We start from the raw sequence: 23,979 nt of genomic DNA, 5'->3' as shown, positions 1-23,979 counted from the left end.
TCGGTCTGCTCCTGTCCTGTTGAGAAACTGAATCCTGAGTCATCCAGGAGCCACTGCACTCAGAGCAGCTGGAGCCACTGCACTCAGAGCAGCTGAAACTGAATCCTGAGTCATCGAGGACCCACTGCACTCAGAGCAGAAGGATTTCCAGATCCAAGAGGTGGCCTGAGTCCCAGGAGTTATTCCACCCAGGAGATTAGGAGCATAAGACCACAGAGACCTCTGGACTCTGAGGAGCTCTGCAATAAGCAAGATAACTGGAAATACAGACTCCAGTTTTACACAGTGAGGGCAGGTACCACTAGAGTTAACCAGATGGCGAAAGGCAAGCGCAAGAACATAAGCAACGGAAACCAAAGTTTCTTGGCATCATCAGTGCCCAATTCTCCCAATATAGCAAGCCCTGAACACCCCATCACACCTGAAAAGCAGGATTCAGAATTAAAATCACTTCTCATGATGATGATAGAGGATTATAAGAAGGAATTAAGTAACTCCGTTAAAGAAATACAGGAGAGTACAAGTAAACAGATAGAAGCCCTTAAAGAGGAATCACAGAAATCCCTTAAAGAAATGGAAGAAAACACAAAGAAGGAATTAAACGAAAACATTCAGGATCTGAAACTAGAAATAGAAACAATAAAGAAAGTTCAAAGGGAAACAACCATGGAGATAGAAAACCTAAGAAAGAGATCAGGAGTCACAGACGCAAGCATCACCAACCGAATACAAGAGATAGAAGAGAGAATCTCAAATGCAGAAGATACGGTGGAAAATATTGACACAGTTGTCAAAGAAAATGCAAAATGCAAAAAACTCCTAACTCAAAACATCCAGGAAATCCAGGACACAATGAGAAGACCAAACCTAAGGATAATAGGTATAGATGAGAATGAAGATTCCCAACTTAAAGGGCCAGTAAATATCTTCAACAAAATTATTGAGGAAAACTTCCCTAACCTAAAGAACAAGATGCCCATAAACATACAAGAAGCCTACAGAACACCAAATAGACTAGACCAGAAAAGAAATACCTCCCGTCACATAATAATCAAAACATCAGATGCACAAAACAAAGAAAAAATACTAAAAGCAGTAAGGGAAAAAGGTCAAGTAACATATAAAGGCAGACCTATAAGAATTACACCAGACTTCTCACCAGAGACTATAAAAGCCAGAAGAGCCTGGACTGACATCATACAGACACTAAGAGAACACAATTGCCAGCCCAGATTACTATACCCAGCAAAACTCTCAATCACTATAGATGGTGAAACCAAGATATTCCATGACAAAACCAAATTTGCACAATATCTTCCCACAAACCCAGCACTTCAAAGGATAATTGATGGAAAATGCCAACACAAGGAGGGAAACTACAACCTAGGAAAAGCAAGTAAGTAATCTTCCAACAACCCCCAAAAAAGATACAAACATAACTTTACCTCTAATAAAAAAAATAACAGGAAGCAACAATCATTTTTCCTTAATATCTCTTAACATCAATGGTCTCAATTCCCCAATAAAAAGACGCAGACTATCAGACTGGATACACAAACAAGACCCAGAATTTTGCTGCATACAAGAAACGCACCTCAGTGACAAAGACAGACACTACCTCAGAATAAAAGGGTGGAAAACAATTTTCCAAGCCAATGGTCCCAAGAAACAAGCTGGAGTAGCCATTCTAATATCAAATAAAATCGACTTCCATCCAAAATTAATCAAAAAAGATAAGGAAGGACACTTCATACTCATCAAAGGAAAAATCTACCAAGGTGAACTCTCAATTCTGAACATCTATGCTCCAAATGCAAGGGCACCTACATACATAAAAGAAACTTTACTAAAGCTCAAAACACACATTACACCTCACACAATAATAGTGGGGGATTTTAACACCCCACTGTCAGCAATGGACAGATCATGGAAACAGAAACTAAACAGAGACACTTTGAAATTAACAGAAGTTATGAACCAAATGGACTTAACAGACATCTATAGAACATTTCATCCTAAAACAAAAGAATATACCTTTTTCTCAGCACCTCATGGTACCTTCTCCAAAATAGACCATATAATTGGTCACAAAACAAGCCTCTACAGATACAAAAAGATTGAAATAATCCCTTGCATCTTATCAGATCACCACGGACTAAGACTGGTCTTTAATAATGACAAAAACAATGGAAAACCCACGTACACATGGAAACTGAACAACTCTCTACTCAATGATGACTTGGTCAAGGAAGAAATAAAGAAAGAAATAAAAGACTTTTTAGAATTCAATGAAAATGAGGACACATCATACCAAAACTTGTGGGACTCCATGAAGGCAGTGCTAAGAGGAAAGCTCATAGCTCTAAGTGCCTACAAAAAGAAACTGGAAAGAGCACACACTAACAAGTTGACTGCACAACTAAAAGCTCTAGAACAAAAAGAAGCAAATACACCCAGGAGGAGTAGAAGGCAGGAAATAATCAAACTCAGGGCTGAAATCAACCAAATAGAAACAGAAAGAACAATACAAAATATCAATAAAACCAGGAGTTGGTTCTTTGAGAAAATCAACAAGATAGATAAACCCTTAGCCAGATTAACCAGAGGGCACAGAGACAGTATCCAAATTAATAAAATCAGAACTGAAAAGGGAGACATAACAACAGAAACTGAAGAAATTCAAAAAATCATCAGATCCTACTACAAAGGCCTATACTCAACAAAACTGGAAAACCTGGATGAAATGGACAATTTCCTAGACAGATACCAGGTACCGAAGTTAAACCAGGAGCAGATAAACCATCTAAATAGTCCCATAACCCCTCAGGAAATAGCAGCAGTCATCAAAAGCCTCCCCACTAAAAAAAGCCCAGGACCAGATGGTTTTACTGCTGAATTCTATCAGACCTTCAAGGAAGACCTAATACCAATTCTCTTCAAACTATTCCACAAAATAGAGACAGAAGGAACACTACCCAATTCGTTCTATGAAGCTACAATTACACTCATACCCAAACCCCACAAGGACCCGACAAAGAAAGAGAACTTCAGACCAATCTCCCTTATGAACATCGATGCAAAAATACTCAATAAAATTCTAGCAAACCGAATCCAAGACCACATCAAAACAATCATCCATCATGATCAAGTAGGTTTTATCCCAGGAATGCAGGGATGGTTCAATATTCGGAAATCCATCAATGTAATCCACTATATAAACAAACTTAAAGAAAAAAACCACATGATCATCTCACTAGATGCTGAGAAAGCATTTGACAAAATTCAACATCCCTTCATGATAAAAGTCTTGGAAAGATCAGGAATTCAAGGCCCCTACCTAAACATAGTAAAAGCAATTTACAGCAAACCAGTAGCCAACATCAAGCTAAATGGAGAGAAACTTGAAGCAATCCCATTAAGATCAGGGACTAGACAAGGTTGCCCACTCTCCCCCTACCTATTCAATATAGTACTGGAAGTCTTAGCCAGAGCAATTAGACAGCTAAAAGAAGTCAAAGGGATACAAATAGGAAAGGAAGAAGTCAAAATATCGCTATTTGCAGATGATATGATAGTATACTTAAGTGACCCCCAAACTTCCACCAGAGAACTCCTAAACCTGATAAACAACTTCAGCAAAGTGGCTGGTTATAAAATCAACTCAAACAAATCAGTAGCCTTCCTCTACATGAAAGATAAACAGACTGAAAAAGAAATTAGGGAAATGACACCCTTCACAATAGTTGCAAATAATATAAAATACCTTGGTGTGAATCTAACCAAGCAAGTGAAAGACCTGTATGACAAGAACTTCAAGTCTCTGAAGAAAGAAATTGAAGAAGATCTCAGAAGATGGAAAGATCTCCCATGCTCATGGATTGGCAGGATTAATATAATAAAAATGGCCATCTTGCCAAAAGCAATCTACAGATTCAATGCAATCCCCATTAAAATCCCAACTCAATTCTTCACAGAGTTAGAAAAGGAAATTCTCAAATTCATATGGAATAACAAAAAACCCAGGATAGCGAAAACTATTCTCAACAATAAAAGAACTTCTGGAGGAATTACCATCCCTGACCTCAAGCTGTACTACAGAGCAATAGTGATAAAAACTACCTGGTATTGGTACAGAGACAGGCAGGAAGATCAATGGAATAGAATTGAAGACCCAGAAATGAACCCACACTCCTATGGTCACTTGATCTTTGACAAAGGAGCTAAAACTGTCCAGTGGAAAAAGGACAGCATTTTCAACAAATGGTGCTGGTTCAACTGGAAGACAACATGTAGAAGAATGAAAATTGATCCATTCTTATCCCCTTGTACAAAGCTCAAGTCTATGTGGATAAAGGACCTCCACATAAAACCAGATACACTGAAACTAATAGAAGAGAAGGTGGGGAAAAGCCTGGAATACTTGGGCACAGGGGAAAAGTTCCTGAACAGAACTCCAATGGCATATGCTCTAAGATCGAGAATTGACAAATGGGACTTCATAAAATTGCAAAGTTTCTGTAAGGCAAAGGACACTGTCAATAGGACAAAATGACAACCAACAAATTGGGAAAAGATCTTTACCAATCCTTCATCTGATAGAGGGCTAATATCCAATATATACAAAGAACTCAAGAAATTAGACTCCAGACAACCAAATTACCCTATTAAAAAATGGGGTATAGAGCTTAACAAAGAATTTTCAACGGAAGAAACTCGAATGGCCGAGAAGCACCTAAAGAAATGTTCAGCATCCTTAGTCGTCAGGGAAATGCAAATCAAAACAACCCTGAGATTCCATCTCACACCAGTCAGAATGGCTAAGATTAAAGCTCAGGTGATAGTAGATGCTGGCCAGGGTGTGGAGAAAGAGGAACACTCCTCCATTGTTGGTGGGACTGCAAGATGGTGCAACCACTTTGGAAATCAGTCTGGCAGTTCCTCAGAAAATTGGACATAGCATTACCCGAGGATCCAGCTATACCACTCCTAGGCATATACCCAGAAGATGCTCGAACATATAACAAGGACATATGCTCAACTATGTTCATAGCAGCCTTATTTATAATAGCCAGGAGCTGGAAAGAACCCAGATGTCCTTCAACTGAGGAATGGATTCAAAAAATGTGGTATATTTACACAATGGAGTATTACTCAGCTATTAAAAACAATGAATTCGAGAGGTTCCTTGGTAAATGGATGGAACTAGAAATTATCATCCTGAGTGAGGTAAGCCAATCACAAAAGAACACACATGGTATTCACTCACTGATTATTGGATATTAGCCTAGAACCTTGAAATGCCCAAGATGCAACTCACAGGCCACATGAAGTCCATAAAGAAGGAAGACCAAGTGAGGGTGATTCGGTCCTTCTTAGAAGGAGCAACAAAATACTCAAGGGAGCAAATATGGAGACAAAGTGAGGGACAGAAACTGAAGGAGAGGCCGTCTCAAGACCACCCCACCTGAGTATCTATCCCATGTGCAATCACCAAAGGTAGATGCTGATGTGGAAGACAGGAAGTGCATGCTGATAAGAGCCTGATATGGATATCTCCTCAGAGGCCTTCAAGAGTCAGACATATTCAGAGGCAGATGCTCACAACTAGCCATTGAACTGATCATGGGGTTCTCAATAGAGGAGTTAGAGTGAAGACTGAAGGAGCTGAAAGGGTTTGTGGCACCATGAGGAGAGCAACAATACCAACCAACCACAGCTCCCAGGGTCTAAACCACCAGCCTGGGAGCACTTAGTGGGGGATCCAGGGCTTCAGCTGAATATGTAAAAGTGGAGGGCCCTGCTGGGCATAGGTGGAAGAAGAGAACCTTGACCTCATGAAGGCTGGATGCCCCAGGGGGTGGGAATTTTGAGGGTGGGGAGGTGGGAGTGGGGGGGTGTAGATAGAGGTTACATCCACAGAGAAGGAGAAGGGGCGAGGGGATTGGGGGTTCCGAGGGGGTGGTGGGGGATGGGGTAAGGGGACAACATAGGAAATGTAAATAAATCATCCAATAAAAAAAAAAAAGAAAAAAACAAAACAAAACAAAACAAAAGAATCCATCAATGTTAAAGTTACCATATGTAAAGACAGTGAATGTACACTAAGGATAACATAATAAAGAGATCAAACTTTAAAAAAAATAAATAAATAGATAAATAAATACAAGTATGCCACTTTGGAAAAGAATAGTGATTGATGAGGACAGAGAGAAGCTCATCAGAACTGCAATCCACTCTCCATTGAGAAAGTCTTTCCATGTGATATTAGGCTATGTAGGACATAGAGTTCCTGATTTATCTCAGCTTTCTTTTGAAAAGGAGGTGATGAAGAAATGGAACATATGATAAAGGGGACAAGAGTCTACACCAGGGCTTTCTTATTTTCCCATTTACTTGCATGTCTAATTACCCACTCCTGGATAAAATGATCACCTACTAATTTAAGAACATCAACATCATTTTACTTAAAAAGCTATGTAAGAGCAATGACTTTGATTTTCAAAAATATATGATATTAATAATAAAGTGAAAGGGTCATCTTTAAAGAAGGAAATTCTTTTAAGGTAGAAAATGTGTGAAAATTCAATAATAACTTAAGAAAGAATACTTGAGTTAGTGAATGGCATCTGGAAATTGAGCCTATCTCTGACATGTGACAGTAATTGGAGTTATCTGCTTCTATGCTTTGTGGAATCTTCAGCACATTTGCAGAAGGATTACATAGATGGTACATAAGTGGGAAACTACTGGGTATATCTAAGCAAAGGTCTTTTGAATAACTATACCTTTTCTCTCTTTCATCTTTTGTCCTGTCTACGTCCCAACTCCATCTTCAATTCATGACCTCATCTAAAATTACTATTGTTACACACACACACATCCTATAGAGTCCATTTAGTGTTGCTGGTATATACATGCATTTAGAATTGACTACTTAGAATTGGATAACCTATGAAGGGGCTTGTATCTGGAGAAGATCATCCCTCTCTAAACAGCTATTTGTTGGCAGTATTGCTTTATGTAAGTATAGGACCTTGTGAAATATCATCTGACTGATAGAATAGTTTCTTGAGCAATACTCCCATACCCAGCACAAGTATCTGAACTTACCTGGTGATTGCTTTTGCCCATAGATCTAGTGTTGTACAGTGAAAGTAAGGAGTTCTGAATGAGAGTTCTGAGAGACCACACATATTTCTTCTTGCTTTTGCCTTCCAGTCATCTTCCACGATGAAAGCAAGGTCGTGTGAATCATGTGTAAATCTACATCAGCCTGAAACCTGGACTCTGGCTTTAATGTTGTCAGAATATATCTTCAACAATGAGATATAAATATTCATGTTTTATAAGTCACTGAATTGGGAGTGGTCCAGAAATACAATATTGTAAAATATATTACTATGCTTGAGGAGTATACAACATAATTGGATTGGGAATGAGTTCATAAAGGTGACAACAGTAGTAAGAGTAACTTCTGTTGAGCCCTCGTTGTATGTCATGGATTGTTTTTCTGAGTCTTTATACACACAATAACAATATGAGGAGGAAATAGATGCACAAGGAAATCAGTTTATTTTCTCAAATCTCACAGTTCAAAATAAACTGAACCAACATTTCAACCCGGACAGTTCTTTTTCCATTTTCTCACTAATCTGCCTCTTAAATTGTCATGCATAAAAATGGTATTTAATAATTGTAGTTTGATACTGTATATGGTCATTCAAACTTGCAGAGAGAAGATTTAATACCTTTGTGCATCTGTTACTTGGTGCATCATTTGGAATGGTTTAACCTAATAAGAATAGAGGGTTGTACCACTTGGATATCAAATAATGTGGATCTTAAACACTTCATTTAATCTCTCACAGATGTTTGTCTTTATCTTTAGTGTGATGAGATGATTTCCAAGATTTTATCTCCATGCAAAATAAATAAAGCAATCATTAAGTGTGACGAGAATTAGCAATGTCTTATTTAAAACTCACGATAAATGTACAAGCTCCATTGTTATTAATAATATTGTCTTTCTTTCTTCATTTCTTTCTCTTTTTTAGTTTGTTCTATGTCTTAGTTACTATTCTAGTGCTACAAAGAGACAACATGACCAAGGAAACATATAGAAGAAAATATTTAAATAGGGCATTACTTAGCTTCAGAGTATTAATCTATTATCATTATGGTTAGAACTTTGGCAGCAAGTAGACAGATGGGAAGGCATGGTACTAGAGAGGTAGTTAAGAGATACACCCTGACCCATAGACAGCAGGCAAAGAGAGATACTGAGGCTGGTATGGGCTTTGGAAGCCTCGAAGCCTACCATTAAGTAATATGCCTCCTCTAACAATTCCACCTTTCACAGTCCTTCCAAAATAGTTCTACCAACTGAGGACTAAACATTCAAACAATTCAATTTTTCATCCTCTTTTACTTAGAAAAATAATTTGTTATTCTCTTTCTAGTGCTGCCATACAACATCATTCAACTCAGGGTTCTCACCTTCTACACCTTATCTCTCTGGCACACAGTGAGAAATGCGGACTACTCAGTTCTTGATAACCACACAGCTACAAGGTAACTTGTTGTGTTTATAAAGAACTATATTGAGTTGTTGGGAAATTAAGGACTCAATTTTATAAAATACTGCTGCCTGTGTTACAATAGGTTGTAGGCACTGTGCAATAATTAAATACAGTCTTTCTTGGTATCTGTGGGAAGCTGTTTCAGGAGCTTATGTGAACATAAATAAATGAATACTCAAATCTATACATGAAGTACACAGAATTTGCATATAGCATGCATATATCTTTCCATAAACTTTTAAATCCTCTTTATACTACATATAACATGATGCAATACAGTGAATACAAATGATACATAAATAGTGGTCATTCTGTATTTTTCAAAAAATAACAACAGAATTTAGTTTAAGAATGCCTTTTTCCTGAATAAGTTTCGGATCCATGTTTGGTTAGATTCACATAGAAAGAGAACTGAAATACACATACAGCAATAATTATCATTGGAAGAAAAGTTCTTAAAAACCTCAATGAAAGTAGAGCTTTCAAGATGAGCTAAAGATCACAGGATTCCCCTCCTCAACACAGATGCAGGTAAACAGGCGTTTCCCACTCCTCTATGCTACCCAGAGTCATCAGATTCAGTCACGCTCAGATAACATCTCTGCATCCAACAAAACACAGTCCAAACCTAAGATAGTTCCATCCTTCCCTAGATGACACATCATAAAGATGTTATAAATGTGTCGTGGTTTCAACGCAACAGTCTCAATGAAATTAAGTAACTCCAAAAAGACCCACAATAAGGAACAAACTTGGTGGAAACAAAGAGCATTTTTGTATTATTTCCTGTTCCTGTGAGTTATCACAGGCAGTCTGCTTTGATGTTTCTGTCCTATCCAAATCAGCCTCTTAGCTTCCCAACAGAGGGAAAACTCATTTAACTCAGTGAAGTCTGTACTATGATAGGTCATTATTCTGTCACTTGTGTCTTAAAGTGGTATGTCACCTGTCAGCAGGGCCATTTGAAATGCAGGAAGATATTTTCAGGAATCCAGGAAGGCTGAGGAGTGACATTATTCAGCATGTCCCCCATCTGGCCCAAAGTTCAACATATGCATCCAACATATAAAGTAAACCTTTATGATGAATTAGCTTTGACCCACATCCTCCGCTCGCCTGTGCTGCTGAGTCCCGCCGGGAAGTGCCGCCCCCACCCCGGCCCGCGACCCCTGCGACCCCCGCAAGCCTAGCACGACAATGTAGCTTAATTTTTAAGTTTCCTGGCTTTAATATTATAAGAGCTAAAGAGGATGTTTCTAATGTGACATTCATAAAAGCTAAAAAATCCATCACAGACAAAGTAAGGAAGTCTCTGTTCATGAGAACAAGTACACAGATTCAACCACCTACATTTTCTTTTTTTTCTTTCTTTTTTTTCTCTTTTACTTTTATAGATAAGGAGAATGGCAGATTGCCAAGAAATCATGTATCAGTAATTCTGTTATTGTGACTCCTTTGAACATCACATGCAAAAAGAATTCCTTTTCCCATGTTTAAGCTTTTATGTACATTCACTAACAAAGGACAGAAATGAGAATCAACATTTACTTTTCTAGAGGAAAAACAGGACACATTTGATCTTAAAATGTAAAATGAGGCTCCCTGAAAATCTGTCTGTATTTTAGTTCTCCAAAACTCTGTGAAAATATTTGCCCTAAATATGTAATTTCACTCTAATAATGTCCTTCAAGATAATCCTTATATTGGTCTTAGGAAGGGAAAATTTCTACTCACTGTTTCTCAGAATAGCTGTCAAACAATTATATTTGCCACTTCTTAAAAGTTGTAAAAATTGAATATATATCCAACAAAGCATATGAAAACATAAGTTGATTATTTTCACTATTCTTTTGTGTTACCAACTCAGCATTAAATCCTAGACTTCAATTCACTCAATCAGGCAATTGAGAAAACTTTATCCACTATATCAAATATTTTCTTTCTTGAAACAAATGGATTAGCTTTAGGTCATGTAACTACTGATGTTGACTGAGAAAATAAAATTCTATAACTTTTATTTTGTATTTTGTAGAGGAAAAGGCTTAAACAGCCAAGTCATTTTATTTAGAAAAATAACTAGTTTTGTGTAACTATTCTGCACAGCAGATAATAGTAGCTTTGAGAATGCAATAATCATCAATTAAGAAATACACTTATAGTGTTTTGATTTTCTGATTTTGGCTCCTCACTCTTCTCCATGAACTCAGTAATAAATGTATATAGTTACTGCTTTACCATAAGAGAAATCTGAAGTAATTCTTAGACTCGTTGACTTCTTAAAATGTGCATTAGCCTGTCTTTCCTGGAGAAATCTCCTGGTAAAATAACAAATTAGGAAACTCCGGTGGTTAACTATGTACTTAGAATAATTTGCTGTTTGAACCAGTAACTCTTCGTAGACAATTACTATGATAGGTCTTGGAGCAGTGACTCTTATTTTACAGCATGAGAAAAGACTAAGGTGGGACAAGGTCAGGCCACTGTCCTTATAAAATCCTTTTCTTCTATTCCCTTTATAAAGCCATCATTCTTCTACCCAACCCTAAGTAAGATTATTTGGAATAGATGAAAGAGTGATTTCTATTACAAGATACAGTTTCTTATTTGCCAGGAAATGTGATTCTTGAAAAGACAAAGCACTCTTTTTCCAGAGAAAATGAGATTTGTAACCTTCTTCCAGCTCTCTATCTTTCCCAATTTAAGAGTTAATGGAAAATAGCTTGAGAATTCACCTGTGAAGAGGCCTAAAAACACCACAGAAAATCCCTTCAGCACCCTGGTCCCAAATGTACAAGACTCCTCTCTCTCAGGTCTGATTCTAGCCCTTGAATCCCAGTCTAACCTGGGGAACTAAATTTCTCAAAGGACAAAAATCTGTTGCTCTCCTAGTTTCACTGGTCTGTCTGAAGCTCCTTTTTGCCAAGATCAGAAAATAAGGAAGGCAGCTGTAACATCACTTTCTTGTATATGGAACTCCTTCCTGTATATCTGAAAGCCCAGCTCATGCTCATGGAAATGTATATACAAATGTGCAAATCCAGAGTGCCAGGAAGCTAGGTATACCTTTTTATGGAAGCTGACACTTGTATACGAGGATAATTTTAAACTGGAGCCCAGAATACAAAATCCTGTATCAAAACAAAACATACAATAAATCGACTGATAGTTTGAGAGAGTCATATGCCAAGCCATTATATTCAGTGAAATTATTTTACTAGTGTATTTTTAGTATAAAATGAGTGTCAAAATAAGGTTATTTATTCTGACCCCATCCCCTGAATTCCATATTCCTGCCCACAATCTCAGCTGCTTGGCCATAGACCACAACTGCACTAGGAACCCAGATAATATTCTATTCTCTGCCTGATAACTCCTGAAAAGCACAACCAACAACCCTAAACTGCACCCCATCCCTTGAGGTCCATATTCTGGCCCACAATTCTAGAAGAAGACTCTTTCCTAGAGGCCATGCTCGTTCTAGGGAGCCTTGAGGCAATGTAGATACCCAAAACCTTATCAATTATGCAGTTCACAAATATCTCAGCAGAGACTTTCTACTAGATTACCAGAACCCCAGCCAACTCAGGCCAGAATATCAGAGAAGATACAGAAACAAGGGAAAAACAACTAAAAACAAAATAAAACAAAACAACAACAAAACAAGAAACAACCCCCCCAAACAAAACAAACAAAACAAAATTTCAAAAATCCACCCATTTAACAAAGATAAACTAACCCCAACCCCAGAGGACTAGAGGCCAGCATAAGAACACAATCCACAACAGCCAGGTCAATACGGCACTACCAGAGCCCAGCTATTCTTCTACAGAAAGGCCTGGATAGTCTAACACTACTGAAATACAAGAAAATAACCTTATGTGCAATCTTATGAAGATTATAGAGGCCTTTAAAAAAGAAATGAATAAATCTTTTAAAGAATTTCAGAAAAATGGAAACAGGAAATCAATGAATAAAATTGTTGAAGACCTGGAAATGCAAATAGAATTAATAAAGAAAACACTAACTGATGGGATCTTGAAGTTGGAAAAGCTAGGTAAGAGAACAGAAACTACAGATACAAGCATCAGCAATAGAATATAAGAAATAGAAGAGCTAATCTCAGACATTGATGATATGGTAGAAGAACCTGATACATCAGTCAAAGAAAATGTGAAATACAAAGAACTTCCGATACAAAATACCCAGGAAATTGGGGACACTATGAAAAGACCAAATCTATGAATAATAGGAGTAGAAGATGATTATTTCCAGCTCAAAGGACCAGGAAATATTTTCAACAAACTCATAGAAAAAAATTTCCTAACCTATATGAAGACATGCCTATAAACATACAAGAATCTTATAGAACACCAATTAGATTGGACCAGAAAAGAAAGTCCTCATGCCATATAATAATAAAAACACTAAATGTACAGAACAAAGAAAGAATATTAAAAGCTGCAAAAGTACTCAATAAAATACTTGGAAACTGAATCCAAGCACAGATTTAAAAGATCATCCACCATGATCAAGTAAGCTTCATCCCAGAGATGCAGGGATGGTTCAATTTACAAAAATCTGTCAATATAATCCATTGTATAAACAAACTGGGGAAAAAGCACACATGATCATCTCATTAAATGTTGAAAAAGTCTTTGACAAAATTCAACACCTCTTCATGATGAAAGAAAGATCAATGATACAAGGCACATACCTAAACATAATAAAGTCAATATACAGCAAGCTAATAGGAAACATCAAACTAAATAGAGAGAAACATAAAAGCAATTTCACAAAAATCAAAAACAAGATGAGGCTGTATACTCTCTCCGTATCAATTCAATGTAGCATTTAAAGTTTTAGCTAGAGCATCAAGACAACTAAACATCAAAGTGATACAAATTGGAAAGAAGGAAGTTTAAGTATCACTATTCACATATTACAGGATAGCATACATAAGGAACTCCAAAAGTTCTACCAGGAAACTGCTACAGCTGATGAACACCTGGATACAAACTTAACTCAAACAAAAATTAGTAGGCCTCCTATATTCAAACAGTAAATAGGCTAAGAAAGAAATAAGGGAAATAAAACCCTCAAATAGCCACAAATAATATAAAAGGTGTAACACAAACCAAGCAAGTGAAAAAACTATATGACAAGAACTTCAAGACTTTGAAGAAAGAAATTTAAGAATATGTCAGACGATGGAGATGGAAAGATCTCTCATGTTTGTGGATCTTAGGATTAACATAGTAAAAATCGTTATCTTAGCAAAATCAATCAAAAAATTCAATGTAATTACCATCAAATTTCCAACACAATCCTTTACAGACATTGAAAGAATAATACTCCACTTTATATGAAAACAAGCAAACAAGCAGAATAGCTAAAACAATTTTGTACAATTAGAGAACTTTTGAAGATATTACTATCCCTTATTTCAAGCTTTACTACAGAGCTATAATAAAAACTGCATGGTATTGGCATAAAAACAGAAACATTTTTCAATGGAATCAAATTGAAGACACAGAAGTAAATCTAAACACCTCTGGACACTCAATAGTTGACAAAGAAACCAAAATTATATAATGACAAAAGAAAACATCTTCAATAAATGGTGCTAGTCTAACTGGATGTCTGCATGTAGAAGAATGCAAATAGATCCACATCTGTCACCTTGCACAAAACTCAAGTCCAAATAGATCAAAGACTTCAACATAAATCCAGGTACAGGAAACATGATAAAAGAGAAAGTAGTGAATAGCCTTGAATGCATTAGCACAGGCAACAAAAGGGCAAAATAACAGTTCACAGTCAACATAAAACCAGGTACACTAAACATGATAGAAGAGAAAGCAAGTAAATAGCCTTCAGTGCATTAGCACAGGAGACAACTTCCTGAAGAAAACACCAACAGTTCATGCACTAAGATCAACAATTAATAAACGAGACCTAAATTTTCTATAAGGAAAAGGATACTATCAAAAGGACAAAATGGCAGTCCACAGAATAGGAAAAGCTCTTCACCACTGCTGATGACTTGCCTAGCATCCAGGGTAGACTGAGGCAGTCAGTGATGAGTGGTGTTAGCAGTTGCCAGAGAAAAAGTTGCAATTATGGGGGCAAATGTACCTTATTTTTGATAAATTTTCTCTTTCTTTAGCTCTTTGCTATTCCAAGGCCAAAAGCTGCTGGCTTCTGGTAATTTAAATTCCACTGTTAGCAGCAAGAGATTAAGGAAAGGAAATAAGTCATTAGGGCTCTTTGTTTTTTTAACACTCAGGCCCTTGCTGATCAGGTGAGTGGCTCAAATTTCATTAACTCTTTGTGAGATAGAGAGGAAGGAAAAGATAAAGAATCAGGCATACAGAAAAAAAAAAAAACCACTCACTCTGGATGAAACGGAGAAAAGAAGCTCCAACAAACCTTTATTTCTGTTCTTATTTATACTTATTCTAAAAATAACCTCATACAACTATCAGATAGAACTGTTACAACAGGATACTTGATTAAATGATTTTCTAAATCTCTTCAATAAGGCCATACCTCTTAATAATGCTACTCCCTGTGATCAAGCATTCAAAAATGTGAATATGTGGGAGACAAACATATTGAAACCATCACAAACATCAACACAGCCACAAAACCTTTGACTATCAATTTATTCTGCCTACACAGAACTAAGATGTTGATGGACTTAGAAACTTTCCTTTGCTGTTCACATACACATAAGTTTATAGTAGAGTGATTAGATTAGAAAGTCCACAAAAATTATCTACTTTCATGTTTCTGTAACTTACAAATAGATTACCTTACATGACAAAGAGGGTCTGACCTAACGCTCCTTAAAGGTAGAGAGCTGACTAAACATAATGAGCAAAGACATGAATCTATGGGAGCCAAACAACAGAAGATAGTCAAATATGGCAGCTTGAGAATGACTGGACACCCTGTTGGCAGTTCTGAGACATTGTCAGCCATACATAGTATTCATAAGTGACCTCAGGAAAGGAAGAAGTCAAAATATCACTATTTGCAGATGATATGATAGTATACTTAAGTGACCCCAAAATCTTGATCAGAGAACTCCTAAACCTGATTAAAAAACAACAACAACAACAACAACAAACCTTTAACAAAGTGTCTGGCTATAAAATTAATTCAAACAAATCATTAGCCTTCCTCCACTCAAAGGATAAACAGGCTGAGAAAGAAATTAACAAAATGACACCCTTCACAATAGTAACTAATAATATAAAATACCTTGGTGTGAATCTAACCAAGCAAGTGAAAGAACTTCAAGTCTCTGAAGAAAGATATTGAAGAAGATCTCAGAAGATGGAAAGATCGCCCATGATCAGGGATTGGCAGGATTGATATAGTAAAAATGACCATCTTACAGAGAACAATCTACGGATTTAATGCAATCCCCATCAAAATTCCAACTCAGTTCTTCACAGAGATAGAATGATCAATTTGCAAATTCATTTGGGATAACAAAAAACCCAGGAAAATGAAAACTATTCTGAAAACAAAAGAACTTTTGGGGAAATCACCATCCCTGACCTCAAGCTGTATTACAAGCCAATAGTGATAAAAACTTCATGGTATCTGTACAGAAACAGGCAGGTAGATCAATGGAATAGAATTAAAGACCCAGAAATGAACCCACACACCTATGGTCACTTGATCTTTGACAAAGGTGCTAAAACTGTACAGTGGAGAAAGGACAGCATTTTCAACTGGAGGTCTGAATGTAGAAGAATGCAAATTGATCCATTCTTATCTCCTTATACAAAAATCAAGTCCAGGTGGATAAAGGAACTTCACACAAAACCAGATACACTAAAACTAATAAAAGAGAAGGTGGGGAAGAGCCTCGAATACTTGGGCACAGGGGGAAAGTTCCTGAACAGAACACCAATGGCTTATGCTCTAAGCAAGAATTGACAAATGGGACCTCATAAAATTGCAAAGCTTCGGTAAAGCAAAGGACACTGTCAAAAGGACAAAACAGCAACCAACAGATTGGGAAAAGATCTTTACCAATCCCACATCCAATAGAGGGCTAGTAAACAATACATACAAAGAACTCAAGAAATTAGAATCCAGACAACCAAATAACCCTATTAAAATGGGATACAGAGCTAAACAAAGAATTCTCAACTGAAGAAACTAGAATGGCCAAAAGCACCTAAAAAAAAAAAATATTCAGCATCCTTAACCAGGAAATGCACAAAACAACCCTGAGATTCTACCTCACACCAATCAGAATGGCTAAGATCAAAAACTCAGATGACAGCAGATGCTGGTGAGGATGTGAAGAAAGATGAACATTCCTCCATTGTTGGTGGGATTGCAAGCTGTTACACCCACTCTGGAAACCAGTCTGGTGGTTCCTCAGAAAATTGGACATAACATTACCTGAAGACCCAGCTATACCACTCCTGGGCATATACCCAGAAGACACTCCAATATACAACAAGGACATATGCACCACTATGTTCATAGCAGCCTTATTTATAATAACCAGAAGCTGGAAAAAACTCAGATGTCCATCAATAGAAGAATGGATACAGAAAATGTGATACATTTACACAATGGAGTATTACTTAGCTATTAAAAACAATGAATTCTTGAAATTCTTAGGCAAGTGGATGGAGCTAGAAAATGTCATCCTGAGTGAGGTAACCCAATCACAAAAGAACATACATGGTATGCACTCACTGATAAGTAAATGGATATTAGCCCAAAAGCTCGAAATACCTAAGATACAACTCACAGACCACGTGAAGCTCATGAAGAAGGAAGACAAAAGTGTGAGTGCTTCGGTCCTTCTTAGGAGTAACAAAATACTCATGGGATCAAATATGGAGACAAAGCATGAGACAGAAACTGAAGGAGGGGCTGTCATCCAGAGACTGCTCCACCTGGGTATCCATCCCATGCAGATGCTGATGTGAATGTCAGGAAGTGCATGCTAACAGGAGACGGGTCTGCCAGAGTCTGACATATTCAGAGATGGATGCTCAAAGCTAACCATTGAACTGATCTTGGGGTTCTCAATGGAGGAGTTAGAGAGAAGATTGAGAGGTAGCTGAAGGAGTTTTTGACCCCATGGGTAGAGCAACAATACCAAGTAACCAAAACTCCCAGGGCCTCAACCACCAGCCTGAAAGCACATAGGGAGGGACCCATGGCTCCAGCTGTATATGTAGGGGAGGATGGCCTTGTTGGGCATAGGTGGGAGAGGAGGTCCTTGGTCCAGTGAAGGCTGGATGCCCAATGTGGGGGAATTCGAAGATGGGGAGGAGGGAGTGGGTGAATGTGTAGGAACATATCCTCATAGCAGCAGGAGGAGGGGGATGGGATATGGGGTTTCTGAGTGTGGGGGATGGGGAAAAGGGATAACATCTGAGATGTAAATAAAATATCCAATAAAAATTAATCTAAAAAAATAAATAAATCACAAAAAAGAATGTTAAATAGTCTGAATAAATTCATATATAACTCAAACATATTTATACATAAACATGGGAATTATTCAGAATATCATATTTGACACAAGTGTCTTCATAAAGTCACAAAATTCAGAGAAATTTAATAACTGGTTCATAGTTTTCTATTCAAACCAGTTAACAGTTAAGACAAGGTTTCCATCCAGTCCCAAGGTTATTTGTTAATGAAGTAGAGTCTCATCAAGCAGTAGTTCTGCACTCCATAGCATTTCTACATAAAAACACTGTTCTTTAATAAGGGCTGTAAGCCACTGGTTAAGAGTTACCTAGCTCTTTCCCTTATCCACTTATTCCATTTGCTCTATCACATTCCCATCCACTCACACCTCCCTCAGTTTCCATCCACTATCTCACTTACCCTTGAATGCCAAATCACAAGAGCAATGCTTTTAAATAGCTTTAAAATTCATCCCAATTCTGTCTTGTTCTCTCTCTCTCTTAGGATGCAAATGTGCGCAGCATTTAAACTAAATTCTTGCCCACTGAATCTCTACTTCACACCATGCCCTTATGCATCTATGAACCAGAGCACAAGCCATCACTCCTATATTCCAGAATGTAGTCCCTACTAGCTGTTGTTTAAGAGGCACAAGCTCCATCAAGGTTTATTGCTCTATTTACCTTCTTTAACTCTAACTTCTTTCAACAGTTTCCCTGCAACTTTGCCTATGGTGCTAAGATCCAGCCAAGCCAAGCCTGTGTACCCTTCCTTATTCCTAGTGCATCCATATTTCCCAAATCTCACCTGTTACCTAAGCTCTTCCATATTTGTAATTCCAAGTCTTTTTTTCCTAACAATTTCCTATCTTTAATATTTTACATCAATTGCTTTCTTTCTTTAACAAGTTTTTAGCCACAGTGTTTAATACCTGGATCAATGGCATCCTCACTGGAATTATACCCTACAGTACATTATATATACTTGGAAGTTCTGATAGACTCTATCCAATGGTAAGTAACCACATAGCTCCAACTTTCCAACCACTTCAGCAGTAGAGAGCCTACTAAACACACAGTACTTTGTGTTACCTAAATTGAATTCAGTAGTTTTCCCGAGTTGCACTATATTTTTAAGATGACAAAGGTGTCAGATTCCCCTGGAGCTGGAGTTACAAGTTACTATGAGCTACTTGATGTGGGTGCTGGGAACTGAACTTGGGTCTTCTATAAGAGCAGCAAGTGCTCTTAACCATAAGCCACATCTCTAGCACCGTACTTTAGTTTTTCATGTTTTTGTGGGGACCTGTGCCCATGAAAGAAATACTGATCAATTTTAAGTGACACATTTCAAAAGCAACTCTTTTTAGTAAACCAGTATTTTATTTTAATAAAGCACACCATTGCTACTCATGGGGTTTATCTGGGGATGCTTTAGAAATACCAAGCTAAAGTTTATTTTCCCGCAAAGAAAGATGCTGCTGCTGTCACAGATACAATTTACCAAAATTAGTTTATCCCACAATAAACCATCATACCCACAGGAAGTGTCACTGGCCAGATCTGTATGCTGCAGAAGTGAGAGACAGATTCAGGTACCATGAACACATGGGCATTGGGAGAAACATATTTGTGGTAGTGTGGACATTTTCAACCAGCTCAAACTAAAATAAGCACTGTTCTTATGATTCACAGTATAAGAATCTTAACTGACTATGATTTAAAAGGGCAGACTGTGCATAATGCAGATGTTTTGAGGCTAGGCCAAAATTGCTATCCTTGCTTGACCTTTTGAGCCTCAAATCAATAACAGGCCCTGACTATGTGAAGAAAATTAGATTAATCTCAGCCACAAATACCCAACAACCATAAGGCCAGGCCTACCCATGTATCTTTTTACCTGTCCACCAACAATGTTATACACGTCAAAACATTAGTATGCTTTGAGCATTCACTTCATGTCAGACACCGCATGAAATGTTTTATACATATTAAACTTTATAACAATTCTATAAGGTCATTACTGTTAAGATGCACATTTTGTGGTACTGGAGAGGTGGCCCTATAGTTAAAAGCCTCTTACAGAAGACCTGAATTAGATTCTAGCATCCAGATGGTGACTCACAACTATCTATACCCCCTGTTCCAGGGCATTGGACACCTGCCTCTGAGCTCTTCAGGAACCAGACTTACATGTAGTCATGCAGACAAGCAGCAAAATATTCATACACATAAAATAAAGTAAATATTTTTTAAAGATTTCTATTTTTTTCAGATGAAGAAATGAAGGTTTGGATGTTTACGTAAGTAACATCCAATTTCAAATAGTAGATGGACAAGGATTTGAAGTCTGAAATTTTCTGACAAAATTTTCTGACAGATTCTATACTCTGTTATGTACAAGAGCAGGATTTGTTTTCTTCAAAGTCAAGAGGAAGTCTCTGGCAATTAATATATTTCCACAAAGCACTTACAGGGTTTTATCAAGTTAAATGTCAGATGAATTCACAAAACAAACAAATAAAAACAGAATTATTTTACCAAAATTTTCATGCTAACTGTGAAATTGAAAATAGGATGGAGAAGCTAAATCTGAAGCACAGAAAAAGAGGGTGAGCTGGCAAGGCAGATTCTTTCTAAGCCCGGCAAATGTGCTCACAGCAGTGTCAGGGCCAGATACCACAGAAGACCCTAAAGGGAAATCTCAGTGGCCACCATTAGTGTGTACATTCATCTGCAAACAAAAATGTCAAATGATCACAAATATTTCACTCAGCTGTGAACAAACAAGGATTTTGCCATTTACAGAAAAGCACAGAAAACATGTGACTTGGTCCTGCATTTAGTATCAAGAAGGAAGGAATTCAATGACTAAGATGTTATAAGTAAACAACCAGTTCCTCCAAGGAAAGAGAAGGAACTCCAAGGCGACAGCATCACAAGCCAAATTCACAGCAAGGCTCTAGCCAGGACCCTTAGCAGGAAAGCTTATGGCATGGCATTCAGCCATCATTTCTAGTTTTACTAGCTAAAATCTAGATCTCACCACTTTATTTTTTAATCAAACAAAAGCCAGGATTTTTTTTTAAACTCATAACATTGTGAAGGCCTTGCGAGAGGCAGTAAAGCCAGAGAGACTGGTATAATGAGAATGTTGGTTTCTTTAAAAACACAAAAATATTATGGTTATATGTTTTTGTTTTAATCCCAGGTATGGGATATGGGGCTGCTTCAGATTGATCATAGCAGCTATGATTTATCTCATGCTCAGGAAGGGGCGTAATTTTACCAGCTGAAGCTAGATTACATTTGGAATTCTGGGGACTCTTCAGAGGGTCTAAAAAATGCCAGAGCCCCTTGAGAGGACATTGCTGCTCCCCTGCTGCTGCTGTCTGCTGAAGTTCTTGTAAGCAATGAGATAAGAAGAAGAAATTGGAAATCCTGATGATACATTTCAAACTTGCCCCAAAGGAACTAGATGCCTCTAATCAGCAAGAAGTAGTCTAAGGAGAATCTATCCTTCTGTTTCTTTCTATAAGGTTGGAGTAGGAAGGTACATAAAGGAACCCAATAAAGTATCCCAAAGTATGGTTACAGACTGGATGATTGTTGAATTTGGAATGAAATGCAGATAAAGCTTTGCTTTCATTTCAAGGAACTATCCTTAATAATTCAAACTTTGTTGGGAGCCGCGGCAGGTGCTGGCAAAGTCCGCCATCGCTAGGTGGCGCTGTCAGCCATAATTCTTCCTGGTAAACAAATAAAGTGCGCATGTGCCATGGTAAAGCCCGCCAAAGCTAAGCCCATCCCACGGCGTTTGGCGCGCTACGAGTATACAGCCAATCAGAGATGATTACGCCGCTCTAGGGTATATAAGGGCTTTTCCCAGGGCTGGGGGTCGTCTTCTACCACCATTTTGGTTTATGGGAATAAACGTGTTTCTACGGAAGGATTCTGGTGTGTGTGTGTGTGTGTGTGTGTATGTTTTTGCCAGCGAGACGACTACACGTGCGCCCCTCACAAAACTTGAAGCTATTATAGTTATATGACCAGAGTTGAGTCATAGCGCTCACAAGGTTTCAGAAACAAGCCACCTAGAAGCACCCGTACTCCTTTGAGTATCTTCTAGGATTACTTTTTCAAGTCTCATACAACCTAATTAGAACTCTCCCAATGTACTCTTAGGTCCAGGTTCTGAGGAAAAACATTGTTATTATAAATTTAGCTTTGATTTCTTGATATTATTTTTGGACACCTCAATTCTAGCAGCCTCAAGGGTAAAATAACTTGCTTTGTTTTCCTACTAATCGGCCCAGCCCTGTTTGGCATGCATCATGCTGGCTTTGCTAATGGGGTATTGGTCACAATAAATTAACTGAGGCAGGCTCCTAGCCACAAGTAAATGCCTCAGTTACACAAAATTGTTAAAGAGGTTAAAGGTTCTGACCCTTTTCAATGACACTTTCTGATGAACTCGAATTATGTTTTCAAGTGTGCAAGAGAAAACAATAGCTCAGCATTCCAAGCAGTTAAAACAAAATGTGCCCAAGTAAATATGTGACTTCGTAATATGTTTTTCTGTCATGGTTTTAGATATATACCTCTATGTCTGTGAAGCACATCGTAAGAGTGAAAGGCAAATCTGAGCTCAAAGATGCATCCTGCCTGCTTGATTTTGAGGAAAATGGCACCTTTATATTTCCTATAAAATGAGGATCAGAATCTTCAGTTATGTTGATTAACATGTCTCAGAGGGATAAGGGAATCCATCAAGGTAACTCCAGTTGTAAGGCTATGAAGAATCTACTCCATGATAAGCAGCCACAGGAGAGGTAAATAAAATGTAGAATGTATGTATGTATATATTAATATATATTCTATATATTTAAATATATGTTTATATCAAATATATATTTATATATACATATGCATTTATAATTATGCTTATATAATACATGTGTTTATAATATATGTTTATATTTATAATTTTTACTTAAGTGAGGTCTCCAGAAGAGGAGAAATATTGTAATAAATGATGCCAAAGTTTCTTAGAAGCTTGATCTCTGATAGCACTGTCTGGAGGCTGTTGACTCCCAAGAGGACAGCGCCTCTGCCTTACCTGCACAGGTTTTCCCGTCGTAGGTCTCGCACACCCACTCATGGCACTCACACAGTAGCCCGAAGTAGGTGCCAGGTTCAGTCACGTGACAGATGCAGACTCCACACTCACACCTGCCACGGTCATGGCACAGAGCGCTCCCTGGGGGCTGCCCAGGTGCACGACATCTGCGTTCGGACTCCGCCCGGGACAGCCTGCAGGGGGCGCCCGACAGGCTTCTGCAGGAGATAGAGAGGCCACAGCTAGACCACAGTCAGACACAGACCCCGCCCCTTCTCCTCCCAGCCCACACTGTGGAAAAGAAGCCTGCACCCTCATTTCTCTGTGGGCCATGCAAGCCTCTGAAGGGCTGTTTTAAACATGACTAAAAATAGCACCTTCCAAGTAGACAGAGGCGACGGCCTCTTGCTCCTTGGCGGATTGCCACTGAATCTTAAATGCACATTTTGATTAAATGCAAATTAGTCTAAAGTATGATACTTGGCTGGCTTTTTGTTCTTTCTCTGTAAAAAAAATACCCATTACTATATAATAGCTGTAGGGAGAGTATTTGGTAAAAATAAAGAGAGGAATGTGTGGAAAAAAGTTTAGCATACCATACATATGATAGGAAGTAATGCTTTTAAATGGTGCTTGAACCAGACCTTAAGTAGTCTACGTTTTAAAAGTTGGAACGAAACTTGCTGCCTCTTTCAAAATGTAATACAAGGTGTGACAGGGCCATCAAGCAGGTGTTATATTAGAAAGTGGAAATAAAACTGCCTTGCAGGCTATAAGGTGAGACAAGTGTGCATAAGTACATCTTTGACTTGAGGTAAAATAA

The 23,979-nt window shown here is 37.9% G+C and overlaps 1 protein-coding gene across 1 annotated transcript in view; it reads right to left on the bottom strand.

The window, feature by feature from the left end:
- The window catches only part of Itgbl1 (integrin subunit beta like 1), a 227,139-nt gene extending 203,771 nt beyond the window's left edge, over nt 1-23,368 (bottom strand). The window contains exon 1 of the mRNA XM_028771860.1: nt 23,157-23,368. The gene's annotated coding sequence lies outside the window, so the exon portion shown is untranslated. The remainder of the gene's footprint in view (nt 1-23,156) is intronic.
- Between the last annotated feature and the right edge of the window lie 611 nt (nt 23,369-23,979).

Source organism: Grammomys surdaster, unplaced genomic scaffold (assembly GCF_004785775.1).
Source record: "Grammomys surdaster isolate TR1022 unplaced genomic scaffold, NIH_TR_1.0 65, whole genome shotgun sequence".
In the NCBI taxonomy this organism is placed as follows: Eukaryota; Metazoa; Chordata; class Mammalia; order Rodentia; family Muridae; genus Grammomys; species Grammomys surdaster.
This window is presented reverse-complemented; position numbering and strand designations above follow the sequence as displayed.